Here is a 22,709-nt window from a genome sequence, read left to right on the forward strand (position 1 = left end):
TTAACTAGAATTTCTTTTATCTATTCCTCTTAGGATCTATTTTTCATTCTGTTAGTGCTTTTTCATTGTTCATTTCAGTTCATTTTCATTTGTAAGGGTGTAACTAGAATGCTGGGCTACATGGGGTATTTTGTATGGTTCTTAGCATTACTGACTTTAAGAGAAAGGATGACTTCTCAGTTGCTAAATTTTGTACCCAGTTGTTAAATCCCACCTTTTTAAGAAAGCATCAGTAGTTTAATAGTAATACACTCAAATTCAATAGGAAATGTTCTAAAATCTTCAAACTTCTTTCTTTTGAGACTTTTCAGGCTTTCTCTAACCTTTACTTCATTTTCTTCTACCTGATTCTATTCAGCTTCCTTCTGTTTCTCAAAAACCACCTCTTCAACTTTTTGTTGGTAATTTATTGTAAAGTTTATTGCTGTCTTTTAATGTTTTAGCCTGGCTTCCTGAAATGAGAATATCTCCTATAACCGTATTTCAGTAACAAGTGACAAAACTTGCTTATGAACTCAAGAAGCTCATTAATGTTATATCAAATATATTAAATAACATTACACTGTATATGGTTTAAATTACTTTCAAAGTGCAAATTCATAGAGTAAATGCATATATGTATATCTAGAATATTTGGAGTTTGGAGTGGCCAAAATTTGGCCATTTTGAATGTACTGATTGTCATTTTGAATGTACTGGTACTGATTCAAATGTACCATGATTGACCGATTTTTTTTTTTTAAGAATTAGGCTACAATAAAATAGCTGTTAAAATTTGATGTTAAAGTATTTCCTAATCTTAAATGTTATCAAGTTGTAATTTCAGACAGTAATTTTCAGTTTGTGTATCTTTAGAAATAAACATAGGAGACTGGGCTGATAGAACTGTTTCTAGGATGTGAGTGGGGATCTGAAAAATGATGGTATATTTGAGAGAGTAAGAAGAGAGAGAGGGAGAGAGAATGTGTTGGTTGTCAGTTGTTGGTTGTTTGGATTTCAGGTTTTTAGGAGTAGAATGTGCAGCTGCACTTTGCTAAGTTTATGGAGTTGTGTGTGTGTGTTCTCCTTCCACATTTTCAGTATTATTGAAGGATATCAGTAGAATTATTATTGATTTCTTTAGTAGAAATGGAAGGTGAGAAATACCTTCTTGAAGACTAGGTACAAAAAAAGAGTATTACTACTCCCACTACATTCATTTATTCACTTTAGTTACTCACAGTGTGCCAGGCACTTTGCTAGTACTTTATGAAACATAGTCTTTTAATCCTCCACTTTGTGATTGAGGAAACTGAGGCGCAATGAGATTAAGAATGTCTCTCAGCATTATAGAGCAATCAGAGCTGGTTCCTTCCCAGGGTTGTATGTATAGTTTTGTCTGTGCCAAGCAATCTTTCTTCTGTTCATTTGCTCTTTTGCTACATGTGTGTATATCTGTAAATCACTTGCATTTCTTTTTATTTAAGTTTAGGGACATGTGCTATTTAATTTTGTTGTATATACTAGGTGAGCAAAATGAAATCCCAAATAGATGTGCTGAAACCGACAAATCATAAAGAAAATCCCCAATGTTTAAATCAAGCCATCCAAAAGGAAGGCTCTAGAGAGAACCTGTGTGATATGCTGCTTGTGGCTGCTACTTCTGAATCAGGGGTCAAATACAACCAGGGTTTGCCGAAAGCTTCCCCATCATGGAGAGCTACAGGTGAAAAGATGAACCGTTGTGGACTTGGGCTGGATCACACAGAGACAGGAAGTATGTGGGCCCTTGTAGAGCCCAAAGTTTGTTTAATGGATGCTTAGCGCTCTTTGAGGATAAATAGTACACAGTTTCATAGGAATAGCAGTTTCTTCTTTTAGGGTTCCCTCGTTAAAGTTCTCTGTTAATTTCCATCCTCCCCATTACTCTAACTCCTTCCTCTTTATTCATTTTTCTATTTTTACCCCGTTTCACTTTCCCCTCACTTTGCATTTTTGGACCTTAATTCATGTTACAGTCTTCTTTTAATTTTTGATTTATTTGTTGCTCCTCTTTCCCCTCCTTTTAATCCACCTCTCTTGTCCCCCCCGCCGACACCCTTATTCTTCCATTTCTTCTTCATTTCCTTTCCGTTGATATTCCCTGCAAAGAGCTGTCTGGGTCCCTTGACCTCACAAGAAGCTCTCTGACGAAACGCTTAAGAAAAACAAGGTATTATGTATTATCCTACACATTCAGCAATCGCCCTAGCAATTTAGTAACTACACTCCAATTTAAACCAGGCCTCAAGGCAACAAAAATTGCACCAAATGCCAACTAATTTACCAAACTTATAGAAGGAATATTTGGGAGCCTCTTGCCTTCAACCCATCTGATTCGTATTATTGACTCATTTAGAAAACAGAAAGTGAACAGAGACAAGTTTTTAAGGAGTTTGGTTTCATGCAAATGACTTGCAATTGCAGCCCATTATTTTTATACCACGACTTCATTAGTCATATCCCTGTCAGACCTGTGACCAGTGTCAAATGTTTTCAAAAAGCGCACCAGGACAAGCATGGAACTCATCAGCCAGTGTCAAAGGTCGTGCTCATTAAGGAGTCAAAATGAAAACTTTCAGTGTCTCTAACACATCGCATAGCTCTCCCTGGTGCTCCCACCCCCACTCCTGAAACCCAGGGCTGGCTAAGCACCTCCAGTTCCCCAGACATCCAAATAAGATCAAGATGACAGGGCAAGAAAATGAATAGGGCTCTTACTCGGCTGGACTTCATAATCTGGTCCTGATTGAAACAACCAGAAAGCTGTTTGCCAGGTCTTATAGCACCATTTCCTGAGGTTAAACATAACATCTCAAAATGAAGCAATTAGGGATTTCTCTAAAGCAGGAGTCTTCAGTAATTAAAAAAGAAAAAGGCAGAAAGAAAGAAAGAAGAGAATGAAGACTATTTTTGTAGGTGCTGATTGGGCATGACGTAGGAGTTTGATAGGGGAAGGGGAGCAAATTTTTTTTTTTCCAACCTGGAAGGTAAATTTTTGATCATGGAAGCAGTAGGGAAGAAGAAGTTGTCTGTAACAGTGCTGTGAATTTTAAGGAATTTGAGACCCAGAGATAATTAGAATAAAACCAGCTTTCCTCATTTGTACAATATGAGCATATCGGCAACTTGGTGATGCTTTTGGGGGTTTGTTTTGTTTTGAATCATGACTGCTTTTCTGAAGAGTTCTCCACTGAGTGAGCACAGTCGCGTGCTGTCATGCTGTGTGCCATTTCCAAAGGGCTCAGGTGGTGTTTTTTCCCCTTCAGCATCTTCTTCAGGCTGCACTGGTATTGGATTTGGGTTCCTTGGAGACTTAAAACATGGATTACATCCCACCCCTACCTTATTTGGCTGGTTACAGTAGCTATAAGATTGACAAACAGGTATTTCCAGCTTCACATGGGGTGAATGTCAGGGAAGGCTCTCATCAGTATGATATTTTGCAAAAATGAAACACAATGCAATTTAACAATAGTGAATGTCAAAATGTGATGACTCTATATTGATTTCTAGAGAATGCACAATCTGCTCTCAAATTCAGAAGTCGTTCGGGGCAACTTGATCTAATTCTGTGGTTATGTCTGTGACTTTCGCTCTGCTTACTTAGTCACTAAATTAATTCATTATTCACACTTGGATGAGGCTCTTTCCTGGCCTCCATGAACTACCTTTACAGGGAAATAGGTACCTTGTGAAAGCATTTTGCTTCATACTTTTTTTCTAGACTCTTGCTTATAAATCTTCTTTGACTCATCTTCTATTATTTTGATGCAGGGATATTTTTAGGAAAATGGGAGATGAACATTTTATTTCATGTACCTATCTATCTATATATATACTTAATTTTTAATTTTATTTGTTTGTTTTTGATTGTGTAGTTTGTGGGCTTCTCATTGAGGTGGCTTTTCTTGTTACAGAGAACAGGCTCAGTAGTTGTGGTACACAGGTTTAGTTGCTCCGCAGCATGTGGGATCTTCCCGGACCAGGGATCAAACCCATGTTCCCTGCTTTGTCAGGTGGATTCTTACCCACTGGACCATCTGGGAAGTCCCTCTATATTTATATTTTATATGTGACATTCAGATATCTTCATGATGAGCTGAAGAAGAAAGGAGCAAGTTTGTGAGCAGTCTACAAAATACATCTCTGGCTATTGTTATGTGACAGCAACAGTCTCATGATTGCAACCCAAGTAAAAATCTGTATGTCCTAACCAGGAAGCATGGTTTTAAGCCTCTGCATTCACTCTGAAATTCATTCATAAATTTATGTGCCACATGCAAAGATTCTATTAAAAAAGTGGTACGCCTCCCACACTAAGGATAGTGCCAGATATTGCCTGTAAAATGGGACTCTGATGCTGGATTCCAGTGTACCATCCTGTGGGTCACTAGCACTCTGTATGGTGTTCACAGAGGGCTCTGTGCTCAGCGCTTGGCAGAGAGGGACACTTCACATTAATAATTGGGGCATGGGGATTTTTGTGGAAGCCTTTATTGAGCTGTAGAAGATGGATCTAAAAGGTGAGTTGAAAAAAGAGGTGAGATGAAGTGGTTGTATTTAAAAAGAGTTTTTTATTGGCATATAACTGCTTTACAGTGTTGTGTTTCTGCTATCCAACAGCATGAATCAGTCATATGTATACATGTATCCTTTCCTTCTTGAGCCTGCCTCCCACCCCCCACCCCTAGGTCACCATAGAGCAATGAGCTGGGCTCCCTGTGCTTTACCGCGGTTTTCCACTAGCTGTGTGTTTTACACATGGTAGTGTATATATGTCAATACTACTCTTCCAGTTCATCTCCCCACCACCCCCACGCCCCACATCCACAAGTCCATTCTCAACATCTGCGTCTCTATTTCTGCCCTGCAAGCGAAATGGTTGTGTTGTGTGAACATTTTGTATGGTCTTGTGTGTGTTGAACAGAACCTCTGCCTCCTTTATACCATTGTTTGCAGGCCAGCTAATTTGGGACTTACTGATCCTTACCTGTGGATAGTGGTGGAATATCTTTTGAAGTCAAAAGATTCCTGACATTTTTGTCTGGGCCCCTGAAGGACTCAAAGTCTTTCACTGCGAAGGGGGTATTTTGTGTTTTCTTTCTTTGGGAGATTAACAATGGTGGTATACTCTTTGGGTTCTGGGGCTCACCCCTTTACCTGCAGCCTATTGGTTTCCCAAAGGGGAAGCATCATATCCTTGCTGTGAATCTGTGATTGATGCCCTTGGCCTGGGGGCTCCCCTCTTTCCCCCTTCAGGAAACAGGAGGGCTAGAGAGATAGCGCTCCAAGTTTTCTTTCACAGTCCCCGTTTCCTAACTTTAATCACCTTCTGCTGTGGGAAAGAGATGAGATGAGGCCTAAAAAACAGATCATTGTCCGCCTCCTAGATTAATGCAGAGAAAGCGGTATTGTCTGTTGAATGGATAAATCTTCCTGCTGTCACTCAAAACCTAAATTCAACGCTACTTCATTTCTAAGAGGCTTATCTTCCTTGAATAGACCCTTGCAGCTCAAGTAAGAGGCGATGTAATGAAGCGTGTTTTTTTCTTAAGTGAGAAACCTGCGGCAAAGAAGAGGGGAAGACTGTGCAGCTGTTCCAAAGGGGCTCTGCAGACTCTCGAAAGACTGGTCATTTATCTGGTCTTGCATGACATCAAATGATAGAAGATCAAGTTCAAAATCTGCCAGCGCAGCTCAAAAGGGCTTCTTCATCTGTTAATTACATAATGGTTATTAACATACAATGTTGTGCAGCTGGGAATCGTATCAAACGTTATAGGAAAAATATTGTTGTGGCTTTCAGCACTTCCCCTTTGGTCTGTGTTTATTAGGAGGCAAAGATCTTGGGAAATGGCAATGGTTCTCCTTGAATCTGAAAGTTAATATTGATGCCATAATATGTGGTTAAATGAGAGGGCCACGAGACAGGTGGGTATTAGGCAGATGGATGCTGAGATCATCGAAGAGTATACCCCTTTGTGTACGCTTGTATTTAATTCAGCAGTCCCGACAATGTGGGTTCGCTGACTTTTTCTGGAAAGTTAAATACATGCAGTATGCACACATACAATTACTATAAATAATTGCTTGTTTACTTTGGTCTAGTTCAGGCTACTGTATGACGCTGAAGCTTAATTTGAACTTTGGAATAGATGTCAAGATTTTCATCACTGCAATAAATTTTACTGGATAAGGATAATTTTAGCAACATTTCATCATCCACTGGCTTGAGTTTGTGTGTACAAGTTACAAAATTACCTTTAAATAAGTCTTGCTTTATTAGTATGTGTGTAATTAAAAGGCACCACTTTTAAGCTTAGAACTACCAAAAGGAGGCCCTATCCCTCTGGAAAAACAGTAGTTTAGAAAGATTTGAAAGCCTAAAAAATTTCTGTGCTTCCTGGTAATTTCCCCCTAAGAATGATATCTTGAATTGTATCACCTAAGTAGTCCTGATGGAGTTTTAATCCCTTGGGTAACTGAGCTTCAAGGAAATATTGGCAATAAAATTATTTTTAAAACCTGTACTTTGTGATTTCCAGTCTCAATCATACACTTCTATGTTTTTTAAAGACAATTACTTTATAACTTAGTGGGCAAATCTTATAATTTAGACTACCTCTAACATAGCAATTAATCATCTAATCCCTCGATGTTTATGACTATAAAAGCAAAATTAACCATGAACAACTAATAAAAACAATAATCCTCCTTTCTTTGTACCAAGTATCAGCTCTGATATTTTTTCACGTACTGCAACTTTGATTGTTCATCCTAATTTGGCTGAGGAATGCATATCTGTTGATGTTAACTGATAATCCCCCAATTTTAATTTAGTCATTAACTGACATTTTCTCCAACTAAAACGATCCTTTGGGTAGTGAACACTGTGCCCTATTAACAGATTTGAAGTTTACGCCTCCAGTCTTCTGTAAGTCCTCTGTCACAATAACAAGCAGAGAAAATTTGAGAAGGTGTACAATGGGGAGGAAGTGGAAAGTACATGGAAAATAGACAAATTATTCTACATATTTTTGAGAGTTGCATGATTTCAAAGAAGATTCTATATCTATAAAATTGAACCCTCGATTGGATTCTGTGAGCTTCTGACCACTATCTGCTCACTCACTTATTCAGAATACCTCCAACGGGGCCCCACACTATGGGTCTGCGCTTTGGTGAGCCCTTCACCCATATGTGTGCTGTTTAGTGAAGGTGACCCATGGAAAAGCCAACTTTGTGGGGTCTTAGCCAGTTGTATATTCACTAAGTTCAAGAAGGGCTGAAGGGAAGAGATTTAGCTGGATGTTTAGTGTAAATCTTTTTACTGATAGAAAAGCAACTTGTAGAGTGTGAGGCTCATGGAATCTCAGTAATATTATCTTTTTATCCAAAAAGCAGCATATTGTCTGCTTCTCAGTGCTAGGACTCTGTCAGAATAATAGCTTTTGAAGGACTTACTATGTGCTGGGCATTTACTAAGCTTTTTCTACATATTAACTCATTTTATCCTCACACTAGTCTGTGAAATATGCTACTATTATTTTTCTTATATCTGTTGAACAGAGGAGGAACCAGAGGCAGGGACATATTAATCAATGTACTTAGAGGCACACAGAACTAGGATTCAAACTCATAAAGTCTGGCTTCAGAGTTCATACTCTTAACATTACTCTAAGCCATGACAAAGGAAGTTTTAGCAAGGGAAGAAATTGATACTGTTAGCAGATACCTTGGCCAGGTTAATGCTGTGCTTACATAGATCTACACTGGTTATTTGATATTAGATTAACTTCAAATCCTCAATGTTGTGGATGACATTTATTATTCTTCATCTGTGTGTGTGTGTATTTGTGTGTTAGATGAAACCTTTATGAAAATTGATGGTGATTTCTGAGCATGAACCATGGGTGATTCATGTAAACTTCCCAAATTTCAGTAAAATAAATAATCGCATACTCCAATGTTATACAGAGAAATACATTTTAAATGTCTACCATGGTGCTTGGTACACCTGTATGATCGGAGGTGAAGCAGAAGGCTGAGGTTTAACTCAATAGTTAAGTAATTAATGCTCTGCCATTAGAAAATTCATTATTTGTTGCAGAATGTCATGAAGTTGAGGGAGACCGTGTCTCATTGTAAGGTATGCACAACCTTCGAACTCTGGCTGAGTGAAAATTCTAATACCTTTTTTGAAATGCCACGCTGTACCAAGGCTGCTCTGGGACCTGGGGTGCATTTCATCTTGAACTATGAATTGCAAAGATTTTTATTGTCTTCTGTCACAAACACAGCGTCCTTTTATTGTGGTTTTTGATGCGTTAAATATGTTTTTATGGCCCCCTATGTCTATTGTGCCTAGCATACTGTTGGTACTTAATAAACGTTAAATAATAATAATATATGTGCATATGAGATTTGTGGAAAGAAATGACATACTGTTTTAGGGATCTAAGATTGTTCTTCTGGTGCCTGGGGAAAACATACAGATGAGCATATTACTGGGAATAGATGAGAGGGAGCCATCAATAGCAATGTCATCTTCCTAAAATATGATGTGGCTTCGTCAGCACAAATCATAAACCCCATCTCCTCCCTTACCTCACTGTAGAACTCTAATGTGGGAAGTTGAATTCCTGGATTAATAGAAATAGGTATCCAGGCACTTTCGAATTTGGCAAATCAACAAATGACGCTGTCTTTTCTTGCACATCAGTAAGTTTGTACAGTTTATAGTGAAATGCCGGGGTAAGCTCTGGATTGTTTCTTTTTAACTGTTCTGGGAACCCATCTAAGAAGGTTTTGCGGGTGTTCTGCTTTATCCCCTGGGGTGAAGAGGAGGGGCCCCAGACACTGGCTTTTTAGGGACCATTTCCCCCTTGGCTGATATCTTTGTCAGTAAGGAGCCACCTGTATCCGCATGCTTCCACCAAGCTGAGCCTCACACCACTTCACCAGATCCCTTCCTTTACGAGCTGGATGTAGCCCAGAATATCAGCTCTCCATGTTGTGCCAAAAGTCCTTCCAAGTCCAGCTCAGAGGTGTTTGTATAAGATAAAAACGGGACAATGTGGCATCTCCAGACGGCTCATCTGTTTACATGTGTCATTTGGCTCAGCCCCGATGTTAGCTCACCAGCAAAGAAGGCAGGAAGACGTGCAATCAAGACTCTGTGATTCATCAGGTCTGTTCCTCTTTTGGGATACAATGTTGGTATTCTCTGCCAGTCCTCCAAGAGTCTGTTTTTTTTTTCAGTCTCTCAGGAAAATGTTTAAATATATTCAATATATTCCTCCTGCAGCCCTAGCCAGAACATACCTTTCCTGCTGAAAGATGGATGGGTTAGATTCTGAAAGGGAGTCACTGCTTTCAGTTGTTCTTTAACAAAAAAACCAAAATACTTTTTTTTTCCTTTTTGCTTTCGGAGAACATATTTTGGTGGAGTCAGTACTAAGGTAGAGCTTTCTTATGGACTGTGGAGAATGAGGGTCTTTAATGCCTTTATGTTCAAAGGTTCTTTTTGAGGGGCTTTTGTGAGGATATAAATTACGGTAGCAACAGGTATATTTTTCCCTCAGTACAAAGGGTAAATTTTTTGCAACTTAAAAAGGATCTGTTCTTTTATTGTTGACCTTGATTTTTTCGCAATATTCTGCGTTGCCCCTGCTTTGGTTGTATTATTCTCTGACCCATCCAATTACCATTTCTATCAGCGCTTCGGAAAGATTATGCTTTTTGGGTGTTCTGTAGATGTCTTTCCAGTGGCTTCACTTGATGAATGTGACAAGTTTTGTGTTTTCACCCTCCCCTCATTGAATTGAAAAGTTTTTTTGATAAATACAGGCCAATAAGTGCCCAAAGGCAGTGTTTCAATGGCTGCTAAGTCTTTCAAGGTTAGGACTTAACCTCCGTTCTCCCTAATTCAACTCCAACCTTCAGTCTGAAGCCAATCAAGAATATCAGATGATACTTAAACAATGAAGGATTTCTGATATTCAGGTACTGCCTCTGTTCAATAGGATTGCAAATGCTTTGTGTGAAGAAAGTCGGTTTTGCTCTAAAGTACTGTCACAAAAAGTGAAATTACCATTTGCTTGGAATGATGCCATTCATCATTGTCAGAACACTAAGCATTGTAAGTAGCTAGGCCTCTCCAAATTAATGCCTTGTTTTGCATCAGCTAAATTTCCCAAATCCTCGAGGATGGGTCATACAAAACTCATCTCAGTGTTTTAATTTATCAATCCAATATGAGTTCTGTGAGAGGGAGCTTCATTTGGTCTTAGCCCTTTTATTTACAGTCTAATTCTAAAAGAAAAGGAAATAAGATATGAAAATAAGTTGGAAAATAAGATAAATCTCTCAGTGAAATCACCAGATCTACTCAGTCCTGTAGCAAAACCTCCATAATTCATTTGTAGGTCAGCTCAAGGGATTAGCCATGACGTATTTGGAAATTCATTTATTTTTATTTTATTTTGCTGTTTCTCATGCATAAGGGTAATACTGTCCCTAAGGCTTTTCAGGTAGCCCTCAAATCTTGACAACATTTGCTGTCTCTGAGGCCTAAGCCAAAATTAATTTTCAAATAAACAGCATAAAAATGTATGGAGTTGTATAAATTTGAATACAAAATGCATTTGTTTTGTTTGCTTACATACATACATACATACATACTGTCTGTTCAGCCAAAAACCATAATATGACATTGAAATTAACGGCCAAACGCACATCATGAAAGTCAAAAAAGTTTTTCTTTGAGTTAAAAAAAAATACAGAAACATGCAGCATTTTATTTCATTTCCATCTCAATGTGTTCTTTAACATATTTTCAGAGGATGTTTTTAATTGTTAGCTTTTCCTAGAAGGAAATTAGAAATCCTCTGTAGGAAAAACAGATAGTTTGGGACCTGTATAGCTTTTATTAGTTCAAAAGATTCTGTTGTCTTGGGAGATGCAAAGGTATTTTCTTTCAGAGAGTTAAAAAAAAAAAAAAAGAGGAACAGAAAAAGGTAAACCAAGTTAGGCTGCTTGATTTCCTTTCTCTGATAAAAGACAGATAAAAGCAATGTAGAGTTAAAATGGGATGAAATCTGCTAAGATTTATGTTGGGCTTTTTTTTGGTGGTTACCAGGAAAAGAAAAAAGGATTCTGTAGTTACACAAAGATGATCCAGGAGGCAGGTCCTTTGGCAGAGGGCAGGGAGGTGTGTGTGTGTGGGGTCTTTGCTGGAGCCCCTGATGTCAGATACCTGCGTGTATGCTTCTCATCAGGACTGGTCCACAGGGGACCTAAAAGATCCTGAAAGCCATGGTCTTTCCCCTTCAACCCTCAAAATGGGTTTTAAGTGTACTTCCACAAGGGGGCTTCATGGACATTTGTGAATGTTTTTTGTTTGTTTGTTTGTTTACGTGTTTCTTAAAAGTATTAAGAAATGAGCTCCTGCAGAATGAGGCATAGAAGTTCCATTTCTTGGCCTTTTGAAAGCTTTATTATACAGAAAACAAAACTAGCCCCTCTCCTGCCCCCTGGCCTCTGATTGGGAAGAGGTCTGTGAAAGCAGAGGGCATGGGGGAGAAGGCTTCGAGGCTGGAACTGGTGTCTGGCGGCCTGGGTCTTGTCCTGGGCCATGGCCTTTCAGCTCCATTTCAGCATGTGGCATGAAAGCGCCCACGTTGTCCAGTTTTGATTGCCTGGCTGAAAATGGCTATATCTGTGGTTGCTTTCTTTCTTTCTTTTTTTTTTAAAATTTAATCCACATTCTACGTGTTTCCTCTGAGTATGGTGGAGTGGTCCTTATATGTTTCTGTAGTCTCTGAATATAGAACTTTTCATAGCTGTGGATGGTTTAACTGTCTGAAGTATGTAAAATATGAAATACTATGGCAAAGAATAACTTCTGAAAACAAGACCAGTTGGTCCATTTTCATCTGCGCATCTTGAAACGAGCCCTGGGCTGAGAGTCTGCAGACTAGAACTGGAGCCTCTGCTCTGACATCAGCTAGTTGGACTTTACTAGGAAAGCATTTTCATATTTATGTGTCTCGATTTTTTTATGAATGATGATTTTCAAGGGCCTTCCTGTATCTGGCATTCCATGAAGACTGGGTTGCTTTATTTCCCCCTTTCTGCTAGTCAGGCCAGTATTACCAGATATAAATATTTCAATGGCTAAAATAACAAAATCAAAGGAGACAGTACGTGTAGTGTGACATGTGAACTCTGGATTAAGAGAATCTTCGGTTTGAATCCAAGTCATGTCCTATGCTTCCCTGGTAGCTCAGACAGTAAAGAGTCTGCCTCCAACGCAGGAGACCTGGTTTGAATCCCTGGGTCAGGAAGATCCCCTGGAGGAGGGAATGGCAACCCACTCCAGTATTCTTGCTGGGAAAATTTTGTGGACAGAGGAGCCTGGTGGGCTGCAAGTCCATGTGGTCGCGAAGAGACAGACACCACTGAGCGACTGGCACTATTTCACTTTCCTGTCCTATACTACCTGAGAGAGTAGGGCCATGTGGAGGGAAACAGCCAGGTGTTCTCTGAGCCTCAGTTTATATAAAATGAGGGTTGATTAGAACTGTTTCTGAGGTTCTTTTCAGATGTATGTTTCTAGGATTTGTCAAGTATTTGAGCTCCGGAATGGTCCTAGTAGTGTATATATATATATATATTTTTTTTTTTTAAGTGTCTGTATCTCTGAAAAGTGGTTGCATCTTGGTTGGGATTTTGATTCTCCTGATTGTCCAGTTCTAATTCACATTGTATTATTCATTGTCACGGCCAGATGAACGTGAAAGCTGAGCAGAGACACGAGACACAATTTGCATCCTAGAAGATGACAGGCTCATTCTGACCTGTGTCAAATATGTGGAAACTAAGTCCCGAGAAGTTTAGCTGATTTGGGGGCAGGCCAGGATGAGAAGGCAGAGCCAGATTCTAATATGACTTAGAGTTTAAGCCCTTTTTCTTTACCTTGTTGGGTGAAAACCCAAGAAACTCATGATAAAGAAGTTGAACCTAGGAAGAATGATTGGCCAGGTTTTCAGGTATTCATTCCTGCCTAGGAGACCAAGAGATGGGGATGTAGGAGGATTTGGAGTCCGAGTAACTCTCAGTTGAGATAAAAGCTGGCTAGAAAGTGGACCATGGTAGGGACCTGGGTCCATCTCCTGAGCAACCAGGTGACCTGTGGGCTGGCACTTGATACAGTAGAATCCAGATTCATTCCTTTTGCTGGCTGAGGCTCAGACCCATATTCTCATCTGCAAAATGGGAGAAATAACATTGCTACTGATGGGGGTTGGAAGAGGTAAAGAACTTTGTATGCTACCTGGCCATTAGTAGCTATCAGCAAACTGTAGTTATAGTAATAGTTTTTGCTATTGTTATTTTAAAACTGGACTGATACTCAGAAGGGGCACATGAGAAAGTGCCTGAAGCTCCCAGCAGGAGAAGGGTGCCTGCAGAACCTTGTGGTAGAGGTTGGATGGTGTTTAGTCTCTGACACTAGGTACATGCCCAGAGTCCTCTTTCCACAATCTTGGTGTCTTTCCCCTTTAAAACCCTTCCCCAGGCCTCCTGTGACGCACAGGTCAGGGACTACCAAGTCTCCCTGAGTCCTTCCTTCCCATGTTAGAGAACACAACACCTTACTGATTTTTCTAATAACTAGATTCCTTCTAGGTCTAACTAGATTCCTTCCTCCTTCTAAAACCCATCTATGAAAGCAGTGCAAGAGTCCCTGACTCATGGGACCCATCTGAAGCTCCATTCTCAATGTTCACCTGCAAATTGCTGGGATTTTGGAACAAAATTGTTGGGCTGAGGGGGCTAAGATTCCTTATGGCCTGCTGCTGCTGCTGCTGCTAAGTCGCTTCAGTCATGTCCGACTCTGTGCGACCCCATAGACGGCAGCCCACCAGGCTCCTCTGTCCCTGGGATTCTCCAGGCAAGAACACTGGAGTGGGTTGCCATTTCCTTCTCCAATGCATGAAAGTGAAAAGCGAAAGTGAAGTCATTCAGTCGTGCCCGACTCTTAGCTACCCCATGGACTGCAGCCTACCAGGCTCCTCTGTCCATGGGATTTTCCAGGCAAGAGTACTGGAGTGGGGTGCCATTGCCTTCTCCCCTTATGGCCTAGGTGATCCCAAATAGGAGGAAGAAAGAAGCCATGTCTGGTCCATAACTCTGATGTTGGGCCAGTGTTTTCATGGCTACCAGCTCCCTCAGAAAGTGGGGTGAGGAGCAAGTAGCCTTAGGTCCTGTCAAGGTTGGCAGCTATGTTGCGAGAGCAGACCCCTGGTGGATAGATGGCTGGAGCTGGGGAGAGATAATGGTGAGAAGAGGACAGCATGGAGGAGAAGGGGCAAACGGAGCTCTAGAAGACCTGACTGATGAAATTACTCAGTTCACCCTAGATCAGTCTGACCCTTTGTCCTTGCCACCCCCCAGACTGCATATTGACCTTCTGATGCCAGTCTCCACATGCTCCTACGTGGGCAAGCCTCATGGTCAGATTCAGTTCAACAAATATTTACCAAATGCCTACCCTGCTCCTGGTGTTGTGGTAGGTGTTCAGAAGTGAAGGGTGGTCCTATCCATCAAGAGTCCTGGGCCTCACTGTGTAACCTCTGGGTCCCCTTAGCCCTGCGGAGTTCCACTTCTTCCTGTGTTCAATAAGGACAATGGTATGTGCCTCCTGGGGTCATTGTAAGGACTCTGTGACATGAAACTTAAAAAGAGAGACACATAAAAGATTCCAATACTTGTTTCCTTTACTCCACCCATTCTCTTGTTCCAACCTGTTTCAAAGTTCTCTTTAATATTCCTTTCTAGCAGAGTCCACCTGCCTGCACAGAGAAGACTTTAAGTGACATTTCTCCTGAGGGGTGCGTTGTGTGTGTATATGTGTGTGCCCATGGTTGGTTTGGACATGTGAGGTGCTAAGGTTGTTCAATGAAGTGAAATTCAGGTGTAGTGAAGAGAGTTCTTTACACTAAACCTAATTATTTCTAACCTTTTAGTCTTCAGAGGAAAAAATGAAATATTTGGCAATTAATCTCATAATTCAAATAGAAAACTTGCTTTGTTTGACTTACTTGGGCAATACTCTTTTTAATGTAAGTAGTTCTTACTAAAGTATTTTTTTGAGGCAACTGAGTCATTGTTATCTCCATTTGGCTTGTGCTATGCTGTGTGTAGTTGCTTGGTCATGTCTGATGCTTTGTGACCCCATGGACTGTAGCCCAGCAGGCTCTTCTGTCCATGGGGATTCTTCAAACAAGAACACTGGAGTGTTGGCTTACCTAAGATATACTGGGTAGCTTCCAGTGGCTCAGACAGTAAAGAATCTTCCTGCAATGCAGGAGACTCAGGTTCGATCCCTGGGTTGGGAAGATCCCCTAGAGAAGGGAATGGCTACCCACTTCACTGTTCTTGCATGGAAAATTCCAGGGACAGAGGAACATGGTGGGCTACAGTCCATGTGGTCGAAAACAGTCAGACACAACTGAGACACCTTCTGTGGAAACTTGAATTATGGAATTTATATCTATAAACAGAGTTTTGGAATATATTTCTCAAATATATACATTTTTAGTTTTCTATCCCAATATGAATATGCTTATTGGGATAACTTTATATCCCAGTAAATGTATGTGCATTGTTTTCCTTTAATAGAATTTTATGTTTTCTCCTATATTCTGATTCTTAACTATATTAATTTTAGGCAAGCATAGACTAGGAAATTAAGCTCAAGAATTTTGTTCTCTTAATGTTTAGCTCTCAAATATTGGTGAGTCCTTGCTGTTTTATGTATGTAACACTCTGTTTCATGCCCACAAGTAGATTTCTTGACATTTGGGCCACATTAGTAATTTAAATAAGCTTTTTCTTTCTTAAAAATATTAAGTATCTCATGGCCAGCATCACTGTCCTTTACTTCACAACTTTTCTTCAATTTTTCTAGTGCTGTTACTTTCTTTTATTAGAAGAACTGCATTTCTTTTTCTTTGAAATAATTAAACAGCTCAGTCCAGATAAGACACTTTAATGCATTATGGTAACCAATTTTAAGTGAACAACTTTGATTTTGGGGCCCCTGGCCAGGCTGTTGTTTTTCTGGGCCATTCTAAAGAGAGAGGGAGATTGAATGTCCAGAAGAGTGTCTGCGCTTGACATTTCTAAGAATAACTATGATAACTTCGAGTGATTCTGGTTAATCTTATGACAGGAGGACAGATTTGAGAACTGATTAAGCCTCCCTTTCTATCATTCTGTCCTAAAAACACCTGGGACTCTCAGCAGAGGAATCTATGAATCACTGTCTGTTGTCCACTCATCCTGTCCGGTCCTCTCCACGCTGGAACTAATCAACTGCCTTGAATGAAGCATGACTTGCAAGCTGAATTCTGAAACCTCCTGGAATATTCAGGAAGGAGCAGGCACAATCTTTCAGGGTGATTTGGCCCACACTCCAAATGAGCCTCCAGATGTAGACAAGATGGTCAAGAGGTCAGACAACACACATTTTGAATGAATTCCCCTTGACCATTTTTGGGTTACTTGTTCTCGAAAGATATTTTCAAGGGAGTAGTAGATCAAAACATGGGATATGTCAATATGTCAATACCTCAGTCTTCTATTTTTCAGATTGTTGGTTTGAACAGATCACCTGCTGCTTTGATGTTTGTAGACAGAGCGGCTGGTTGATGGTGTACACGTCGGTAGCGTTGTCCTGAGCGGGTGGGTTGGCACTGTGAACCTGCTCACCGGCCAGACCTGCTTACCTGACTGCCAGAGCCGTCTAGCAGGTCAGAGCTGGTGTGCAGTGATGACGCCTGCGCTGGTTACCTTCAAATACTGGTTTATCTTCTTGGGTGCCCCCTCTGCTGGAACAAAAGAATAATCATTGTCTCTAAGAACAGGCAGGGGCTTAGAATTTGGCCCCCAAAGCAATCACCTCTTCTTTCCTAACTGCAGGCCAGTGGGATAAACACAGTTCCCAGGGTGGAGAAGGAGGACTTTCTGGGACAGGAAAGCATTTGGTCCTTCCAAGTGAGGCTTCTTTCTGGAGAACTTTGGGCAAGCCTCTTTGAGTTGGACTAGCCAGTGTCTTCCGGGAAGCGGAGAGATTAAAGCACCAGATTAGTGATGCTACACAGCTGAATAGCAACACATGTGGCCAAAACACTTACAGCATCATTGTTTTTGAAAATGAACTCCCAGCACAGTTCAGTACAATTTTTTCTAGTGTGTCATTTCCCACTCTACTTCCCCAGCCACATACAAAGACAGAAGCAGCATTTCTTTTTATAAAGTTTTAATTTATTTTTATTTTTAATTTTTGTTGAAATAGAGTTAATTTGCAATATTGTATTCATTTCAGGTGTACAGTAAAGTGATTCCATTTTATAAATATTTATATTCTTTTTTTTACATTTTTTTTTTTGCATTATAGGTTACTACAAGACATTCAGTATAGTTCCCTATGCTATATAGTAGGTTCTTGTTGGTTATATATTTTGTATATAGTAATGTGTATATTTCAACCCCAAACTCTTAATTTATCCCCCTCTTCCTCTCCCGTTTGGTAACCATAAGTTTGTTTTCTGTGTCTGTGAGTCTATTTCTATTTTTTATAAAAGTTCATTTGTATCCTTTTCTTAGATCCATATATAAGTGATCCCATATGATATTTGTCTTTTTCTCTCTGGTTTACTACACTTAGAATGATAATCTCTAGGTTCATGCATGTTGCTGTAGCATTAGTTCATTTTTTATGGCTGAGTAATATTCCATTGATTACATGTACCACATCTGCTTTATCCACTTCTGTGTCAATGGACATTTAGGTTGCTTTCGTGCCATGCTTGAGACCACAGAGCAGGCAGAAGCAGCACTACAGAGCCTGCCAATGGCTTTCCTTAGCTGGATCATCCTCTGAATATAGGTCAGTTCCAAGCCCTGCTTACTTTCTTCAGAACTAAGAGTTTGGAGCCTTGTGAGGCAGTCCTCAGTCTTTCAAATCAAGAGTCAAATTTAGGGGCTTGTTGCTTCTTTAAACTGTTTTATGTTAAATATTAAGCAAAAAAAAAAAGAGAGAGACAGTAATGGATACCTCAGATATGCTGATATGCATCCAGTTGTCTCTAATAATGCTTTGCTAGTCTTGCATCAAGTGCTTATTTTTTCTTAAATTATTGTGGGTTAGAAGGAGGTCTTTTGGAGTACTGACCCCCAATCCCATTCTTTTCTCTTTCTTTCCACGGCTGTCATTGTCCTGAATTTGGTGTTTAGCTATCCCACGCATGTTTTCATACTGTTACCACCCGCCCTGTATGTGGCCATAATATACCATGGTTTTGCATGTTTTAAAGTTTATTTAAGTGGAACCAACTATTTATACTATCCTGAACTCCTTTCCTTACCCACTATTATGCTTTTGTGATTTATCTATGATGTTCCAGATAGGTCAAATCCATTCATTTTTATTGCTTTGTAATATCCTGGTATAGGAAAATAGCATAATTTATTTACTCACTGATGGAAATATAAGTTCTTTTTAATTTTTCACTATTATGAACAATGCCAGAGTGAACATTATTGCAATTTTTATATGCCTGCATGTAGTTTAAGTACATACCACATTTTCAGTTTTATTAGATGTTTTCAAGTTGCTTTTTAAAGTCATTTTGCCAATTTTTTACTTTTACCAGTTGTGTATGAAAATTCTAGCATTCATACATCCTCACAACAAAATGTATAAAACTTATATTTTGTTATTCTTATGACATAGAATTATGTTTGGTTATTTTAATTTTATGTGATTACTAGAGAAGATTGAATATTTTTTTCATTTTATGCTATTTGGGTTTCTTTTTCTGAATTATCTGTACATATTATTTTCCTTTTCAAAAATTAAAGTCATTTGTATTTTTAAAATTTATTTGTGTGGATTCTTTATAAATTATTTGATGTTTTTTCTAAAACCCCCTTTTTATTAAAAAATAAAATAATATACCCACACCAGGGAATATAGAAAATAAAGAAGTCACCAATAATTTCACTGCCCTAACCAAAATATTGATTAATTTTATCCTATTTATTGCTAGTCTGTTTTTTCTCTTATGATATTTTTGTGTAGTTATAATTACAAGGTATATGTAACTCATATTCTGAATTTTGCAGTTAATTATCATAAGCTTTTTTGGACACAGCTGTATGGCTTTTATAGCCAGCGTTCTAAGTAGATGCATGATATATTAATATCATTGAGTAGGTCTGTCATTTCCTTTTTGTTGGACATTCAGGTTGCTTTTTATTTTTCCATTTTATAAATAACATTATGATGAATACTTATACCTAAAAAGCTTTTGATATTTTAAATTATTTTCTTAGAACAGAGCCACAGGAGTCAGGTTACTGGGTCAAAGAGGATATACATTTTTAAAAAGTAAAATGCATTGCAAAAATAGTTTAATCAGTGATGACAATCTAAAGAAAACAGGGTTTAAGAAGACTCAAGGGAGCCCGGCAGAGGTCTAAGTGTCTGACTCACCTTCCTTGGCAGTGAGAAAACTCACAAGACTATGGTTTCTCCAGCCACTTTCCTGACCCAAAGCACTACTCATTACACACATTTTCTATCCTGCTTTTGCAACAATTTGACTCTGGGGTAAAAAAAGAGAATTTTCCAGGGCTAAAGCTTAATGCTTACAAGGTTAAAACTTACAAATGATTTTTACTGATTTTTAAACACTGGTAAAGGAAAGCAGTCTGTTTATTTTAGGACCTGAAATTGGATATGCAAGAAGAGGGAGTATCTAAAGGCAGAAATGATGCTCCGACTAGCTGACAATCTTATAGAACATGGGCATCTCTTCACTACTTGGAAGGGCTTTTATGTTCATATGATTTACTCTTTGGCATTGGGCAGAATAGAAGGATCAGATTATCCTGTATGAAAAAGCATTTATTTGGAAATATGTAATACATGTGATCCTTAATTTATGATCAGGTTCTATTCCAAAAGTTCCTTTACAAGTCAGCTAATTAGAACTCAGAAAACATTTTCCCTTAGAAGCATTATTGTGAGTGGTGGTATGGTTTCCAGACTGGTGCATAAAAGCCCATTTAATCTGTCATAGATTTCTAGTGTAGCCCCAGTTTCAAATCTAGCTTAGCTAGAATCTATTTGTGTGATCTTGGGGTACTCATGTTACTTACATTTCTAGTCTGTAGTTGAGGAAAGGGTTTTGTGAGGATTACCTGAGATAATATATATATAAATGTTTTATGAACTGTGAAATGCTGTATGAAAGTAGCAGATATATTGTTTTTGCCCACTAGATAAATAATTATTAAAAGACAGGACAATAGTATTAACACTTGGCCTTCAAACTGGGGAATGTAAACCCCAAGACCTGTGCAGGTGATCAATTGGGGTGTAGCAGGCATATATTAGAATTCCTATGTATAAACTTCTTCTCCTACTTTTATTTTTGTAAGTACACATCACAGTAGAATATTTTTATTGATATTTTTATCTATATATAAATGATGAATATTGTAACCGTGATCATAAGGGACTTGATTGTAATTGTAATCAGTCGTTCAATCATGTCCAACTCTTTGACACCATGGACTGTAGCCTGCCAGTCTTCTCTGTCCATGGGATTATCCTGGCAAGAATACTGGAGTGGGTTGCCGTTTCCTACACTAGGGATCTTCCTGAACCACGATGGAACTCCATGTGGCTCCTGCATTGGCAGGTGGACTCTTTACCACCAAGCAATCTGGGAAGCCAATGATGTATATGCTCATGATTGAAAACAATTTATTATTTGTCTAAAGCAGTTTGAAACCCACTAGTCTATTGAATCTGTGGAGGGTTGAGTTCCATTCTCTCTTTTTTTTAATTTCCATTTGTTTTTCCTGTTAACCAAAACTCTTGGAATTCTCTAAATCTTTTTTGTGATATGGAAAAAAAAAAACTGAAACCACAATACAAGATGCCTTTCAAAAAAGAGAAAGAAAGAAGGAAGGAAGGAAAAGGTTCACCCAATTCTTGCCTCTACTGTGGGGTCAGGTCAACTGGTGGCTGTGTTTGGGGCAGCAGATTGGTTCCGGTTCCTTCTGCTGTGGCTTCCAAGCTTGGGCTCTGGCAAAGTGCCTTGAACCTTTGGCATCTGACAATGTCTTCGCTGGGGCTTCCCAGGTGGCACAGTGGTAAAGAATCCACCTGCCAATGTAGGAGACTCAGGTTCGATCTCTGGGTCAGGAAGAACCCTGGAGAAGGAAATGGCAACCTACTCCAGTATTCTTGCCTGGGAAATCGGATGGACAGAGGACCCTGATGTGCTGCAGTTCATGGGGTCGCAAAAGAGCCAGACATGACTTAGCGACTAAACAACAAGTTTATTCATATCTTTATGCTATGGAACAGAGGATATATGGAAATGATGCCAGTTAAATAAATGAAGTGATAATCTTCATTTATAACGTTATTTCTATGTAAAAAGTACCTTATGTAGTTCCAGCTTAGACAAAATAGTGTCTTCTTGTTTCTTAGTTCCTGTGGGTAGAATATTGGTATTCCCAGCTTTGGAAGCTCTAGGCAATGTGTGTGTGTGTGTGTGTGTGTGTGTGTGTATGTGTGTGTGTGTGTGTGTATGTGTGTCTGTTTGTGGAGAGAGAGAGAGAGATGATTTGGAAAGAGAAGTTTGTAGGATATCAATGCCTATCTAACCCACTCCAGTACTCTTGCCTAGAAAATCCCATGGACGGAAGAGCCTGGTAGGCTGCAATCCATGGGGTCGCTAAGAGTCGGACACGACTGAGCGACTTCACTTTCACTTTTCACTTTCATGCATTGGAGAAGGAAATGGCAGCCCACTCCAGTGTTCTTGCCTGGAGAATCCCAGGGACAGAGGAGCCTGGTGGGCTGCCGTCTATGGGGTCGCACAGAGTCGGACATGACTGAAGCGACTTAGCAGCAGCAGCAGCAGCAGCAATGCCTATCTGTGTTGGCGTGAAAAGTGACCGGATCTGTCATTTGCTATTTTTTTTTTCTGAAAGTTAGGGTTGGGAGGGACACTGGATGCTTTCCCCCCTAGGTTTAAAGCATTGACAAGTTAAATCCTTCTTATGGATGATTCCTAGAGTCCTAAGGATGAGAGTAGGAGGAGAAAGGGATTGTAGCAGCTGTTTCTTGGTAGTTAATAACTTTAGACTACTGAATTAGGAAAAGCATACAATTAAAAATTCTGTTAATCAAAGCAGTATGTTGAAAACTGTCAAAGGGCCTCATTGTTATTTCATGTAAGTCAACTTTCTGGGCTGGGACCCAGAATGGCTAAGTGGGTGTTGAGATACTTACTGGATAGATTTAATGCTACAAAATTAATGCAACAAAGGAGATTTCTGCCAATTATTTCCAGAATAAAAAGCCAATGAAATCCTTTTAGCTTTTTTCACATGCATCCATTTTAGCAGTGGGCATTTAGAGTTTTATGTTAAAAGGTAAACCGTGCCTTGAGATTCAGAAGAGAATGGATGTCTGTCTAGTGGTGAGAGTTCCATGATATGGAAAACCCATCAGAGAAACAGGAGAATGGAAGTGAATTATAACACAGTCCACATAATTGAGCAAGGCTAAATAAGTTTTGAAAGCAGTGGCCCAT

The 22,709-nt window shown here is 39.4% G+C and overlaps 1 protein-coding gene across 8 annotated transcripts in view; it reads left to right on the forward strand.

Annotated features, from left to right (window-relative positions):
• The window catches only part of MECOM (MDS1 and EVI1 complex locus), a 629,513-nt gene that overhangs the window by 86,515 nt on the left and 520,289 nt on the right, over positions 1-22,709 (forward strand). The gene's annotated exons all lie outside the window — the stretch shown is intronic.

The sequence above is a fragment of the Bos javanicus genome, chromosome 1 (genome assembly GCF_032452875.1).
Source record: "Bos javanicus breed banteng chromosome 1, ARS-OSU_banteng_1.0, whole genome shotgun sequence".
Lineage (NCBI taxonomy): Eukaryota > Metazoa > Chordata > Mammalia > Artiodactyla > Bovidae > Bos > Bos javanicus.